This window comes from Lolium rigidum, chromosome 7 (assembly GCF_022539505.1).
Source record: "Lolium rigidum isolate FL_2022 chromosome 7, APGP_CSIRO_Lrig_0.1, whole genome shotgun sequence".
NCBI classification, from domain to species: Eukaryota; Viridiplantae; Streptophyta; class Magnoliopsida; order Poales; family Poaceae; genus Lolium; species Lolium rigidum.
Genome location: NC_061514.1, coordinates 346109341 through 346114669, shown reverse-complemented (window position 1 = coordinate 346114669; position 5329 = coordinate 346109341).

Here is a 5329-nt window from a genome sequence, read left to right as displayed (position 1 = left end):
ACTGACTCAACAATAAAAGTAAAAGAATGGTCCTTCAAAGAGGAAAGCATCGATTGCTGTATTTGTGCTAGAGCTTTTATTTTGAAAACATGAAACAATTTTGTCAACGGTACTAATAAAGCATATGAGTTATGTAAATTATATCTTACAAGTTGCAAGCCTCATGCATAGTATACTAATAGTGCCCGCACCTTGTCCTACTTAGCTTGGACTACCGGATCTTTGCAATGCCATGTTTCAACCAAGTGTCACAAAGGGGTACCTCCATGCCGCTCGTACAAAGGTCTAAGGAGAAAGCTCGCATTTTGGATTTCTCGCTTTTGATTATTCTCAACTTAGACATCCATACCGGGACAACATGGACAACAGATAATGGACTCCACTTTAATGCATAAGCATGTAGCAACAATTATTATTCTCATATGAGATTGAGGATATATGTCCAAAACTGAAACTTCCACCATGATTCATGGCTTTAGTTAGCGGCCCAATGTTCTTCTGTAACAATATGCATGCTCCAATCATTAAGGTGATAGATCCTTCAGACAAGACGGACATTCATAGCAACTCACATGATATTCAACAAAGAATAGTTGATGGCGTTCCCCAGAAGCATGGTTATCGCACAACGAGCAACTTAATAAAAGATAAAGTGCATAAGTACATATTCGATACTACGATAGCTTTTAAGGCTATTTTGTCCCATGAGCTATATATTGCAAAGGTGAATGATGGAATTTTAAAGGTAGCACTCAAGCAATTTACTTTGGAATGGCGGAGAAATACCATGTAGTAGGTAGGTATGGTGGACACAAATGGCATAGTGGTTGGCTCAAGGATTTTGGATGCATGAGAAGTATTCCCTCTCGATACAAGGTTTAGGCTAGCAAGGTTATTTGAAGCAAACTCAAGGATGAACCGGTGCAGCAAAACTCACATAAAAGACATATTGTAAACATTATAAGACTCTACACCGTCTTCCTTGTTGTTCAAAAACTCAATACTAGATATTATCTAGACCTTAGAGAGACCAAATATGCAAATCAAATTTTAGCAAGCTCTATGTATTTCTTCATTAATGGGTGCAAAGCATATGATGCAAGAGCTTAAACATGAGCACAACAATTGCCAAGTATCACATTATCCAAGACATTTTACCAATTACTACATGTAGCATTTTTCAATTCCAACCATATAACAATTAACGAAGAGGAAACTTCGCCATGAATATTATGAGCTAAGAACACATGTGTTCATACGAACCAGCGGAGCGTGTCTCTCTCCCACACAAGGATGAACTTATTCAGAGAACTAAGATAACAAAACAAAAATAAAAAGCACACACAGACGCTCCAAGTAAAGTACATAAGATGTGACCGAATAAAAATATAGTTTCAAGAGAAGGAACCTGATACTTTGTCGATGAAGAAGGGGATGCCTTGGGCATCCCCAAGCTTAGACGCTTGAGTCTTCTTAAAATATGCAGGGGTGAACCACGGGGGCATCCCCAAGCTTAGAGCTTTCACTCCTCTTGATCATAGTATATCATACTCCTCTCTTGACCCTTGAAAACTTCCTTCACACCAAACTTCAAGCAAACTCATTAGAGGGTTAGTGCACAATTAATAATTCACATGTTCAGAGGTGACACAAACATTATTTTCACTTCTGGACATTGCATAAAGCTACTGGACATTAATGGATCAAAGAAATGAATCCAACATAGCAAAAGAGGCAATGCGAAATAAAAGGCAGAATCTGTCAAAAACAGAACAGTCCGTAAAGACGAATTTAAAGCTGGCACCAGACTTGCTCAAATGGAAAAACTCAAAACTAATGAAAGTTGCGTACATATCTGAGGATCACGCTCATAAATTGGCAGATTTTTTCGAATTTTCTACAGAGGCCTGTACCCAGATTCGTGACAGACAGCAATGCTGTTTCTGCGCAGCGATCCCAAATATAACATCAACTTTGACATAGAAACTTTACTTGGCACAAAAACATGATAAGGAGAGGTTGCTACAGTAGTAAACGACTTCCAAGACTCAACAAAACAAAAATTGCTGTAGTAAAATAAACACATGGGTTATCTCCCAAGAAGTTCTTTCTTTATAGCCATTAAGATGGGCTCAGCAGTTTTAATGATGCACTCGCAAGAAATAGAAGTTGAAGCAAAAGAGGGCATCAAGAGGCAAATTCAAAACACATTTAAGTCTAACATGCTTCCTATGCATAGGAATCTTGTAAATAAACAAGTTCATGAAGAGCAAAGTAACAAGCATAGGAAGATAAAACAAGTGTAGCTTCAAAAATTTCAGCACATAGAGAGGTGTTTTAGTAACATGAAAATTTTTACAACCATATTTTCCTCTCTCATAATAACTTTCAGTAGCAACATGAGCAAACTCAACAATATAACTATCACATAAAGCATTCTTATCATGAGTCTCATGCATAAAATAATTACTACTCCCAACATAAGCATAGTCATTCTTATTAATTGTAGTGGGAGCAAATTCAACAAAGTAGCTATCAAATATAGGAGGTATATTGTAATCATAATCAAATTTATCCTCCATAACAGGTGGTAACAAAATACTACTATCATTATAATCATCATAAATGGGAGGCAAAGTATCATCAAAGTAAATTTTCTCCTCAATGCTTGGGGGACTAAAAATATCATGCTCATCAAAACCAGCTTCCCCAAGCTTAGAATTTTCCATAGCATTAGCAACAATAGTGTTCATTCATATTAATATGTTCCATGGGTTTTTTAATTTTCGCATCAAACCATCCATGTCTTAAATCAGGAAATAGAATAAAAAGGTCATTGTTGTCCATTATGCCTAACTAGTGTAAACAAGAAACCAAATGTCGCAATTGCAGAGTCTAAAGGAAATAGCTTCGAGTACACACACAATGGCGCCAGAAAAGTCACGTTACTGGAACCGGAGTGTGAGTACCTTTTACCTTTCCTCCCCGGCAACGGCGCCAGAAAAGTGCTTGATGTCTACGGGTGCTTCTATTCTTGTAGACACTGTTGGGCCTCCAAGAGCAGAGGTTTGTAGAACAGCAGCAAGTTTCCCTTAAGTGGATTACCCAAGGTTTATCGAACTCAGGGAGGAAGAGGTCAAAGATATCCCTCTCATGCAACCCTGCAACAACAAAGCAAGAAGTCTCTTGTGTCCCCAACACACCTAATAGGTGTACTAGTTTGGCGAAGAGATAGTGAAATACAAGTGGTATGAATGAATATGAGCAGTAGTACGGCGCCAGAAAATAGCTTGTCGGCGTGCGATTGATGGTAGTAATATTGTAGGAAGTAAACAAGCGAGTAGTAACGCAGCGGTAGTAACGCGATAAAACAAGTAAACAAGCGAGTGATAGCAGTATTTAGGAACAAGGCCTAGGGAATAGACTTTCACTAGTGGACACTCTCAACTTTGATCACATAACGGAATAGATAAATGCATACTCTACACTCTCTTGTTGGATGATGAACACATTGCGTAGGATTACACGAACCCTCAATGCCGGAGTTAACAAGCTCCACAATTAATGTTCATATTTTAGTAACCTTATAGTGTAAGATAGATCAAAAGACTAAACCAAGTACTAACATAGCATGCACACTCGTCACCTTCATGCATATGTAGGAGGAATAGATCACATCAATATATCATAGCAATAGTTAACTTCGCAATCTACAAGAGATCATGATCATAGCATAAACCAAGTACTAACACGGATGCACACATCGTCACCATTACATCGTGCAGGAGGAATAAAACTACTTTAATAACATTGCTAGAGTAGCACATAGATAAATTGTGATACAAAACATATTGCAATCATAAAGAGATATAAATAAGCACTTCACTATGCCATTCAACAGTGAATAAGTATTCGTGAAATATAGCCTAAGAGACCCACACGGTGCACACACTCGTCACCTTTACACACGTGGGACAAGGAGTCTCCGGAGATCACATAAGTAAAACTCACTTGACTAGCATAATGACATCTAGATTACAAGCATCATCATATGAATCTCAATCATGTAAGGCAGCTCATGAGATTATTGTATTGAAGTACATAGGAGAGAGATGAACCACATAGCTACCGGTACAGCCCCGAGCCTCGATGGAGAACTACTCCCTCCTCATGGGAGCAGCAGCGGTGATGAAGATGGCGGTGCAGATGGCAGCGGTGTCGATGGAGAAGCCTTCCGGGGGCACTTCCCCGTGCGGCAGGGTGCCGGAACAGAGACTCCTGTCCCCCAGATCTTGGCTTCGCGATGGCGGCGACTCTGGAAGGTTTTGCGTATCGTGGCTCTCGGTACTGGGGTTTTCGCGACGGAGGCTTTAAGTAGGCGGAAGGGCAACGCGGGGGGCCACACGAGGGCCCCACACCCTAGGTCGGCGCGGCCAGGGCCTGGGCCGCGCCGCCCTATGGTGTCGGCGCCTCGTGGCCCCACTTCCTTCCCTCTTCGGTCTTCTGGAAGCTCCGTGCAAAAATAGGACCCTGGGCGAAGATTTTGTCCAATTCCGAGAATATTTTCTTACTAGGATTTCTGAAACCAAAAACAGCAGAAAACAGCAACTGGCTCTTCGGCATCTTGTTAATAGGTTAGTTCCAGAAAATGCATAAATATGACATATAATGTGCATAAAACATGTAGGTATCATCAATAAAGTAGCATGGAACATAAGAAATTATCGATACGTTGGAGACGTATCAATATACCAACGGGGGCTCAGGTTTCTGTCACTCCGGCCACCCCGCAATTAGCAACCGAATACAAGATGCACTCCCCTAGGCCCATAAATGGTGAAGTATCGTGTAGTCGGCGTTCACACGACACCACTAGAAGAATGACACCACAACTTAAATATCATAACATTGAATATTACTCAACCATAGTTCACTACTAACATTTAGACTTCACCCATGTCCTCAAGAACTAAACGAACTACTCACGAGACATCATATGGAATACGATTAGAGGTGATATGATAATGAATAACAATCTGAACATAAACCTTGGTTCAATGGTTTCACTCAATAGCATCAATAACAAGTAGAAATCAACACCGGGAGAGTTTCCCCTATCAAACAATCAAGATCCAACCCAAATCGTTACAGCGGTGACGAGGTGCAGCGGTGGTGATGGCGGTGAAGATGGTGGAGATGATGATGATGATGATGGAGATGATGTCCAGCTCGATGACGATGGCGATGGCGACGATTTCCCCTCCGGAGGCCCAGGGATGCCCGTAGGTCACACCTCTCTTGTGGCCTTCTCCGCCCACAGAAAGCTGGC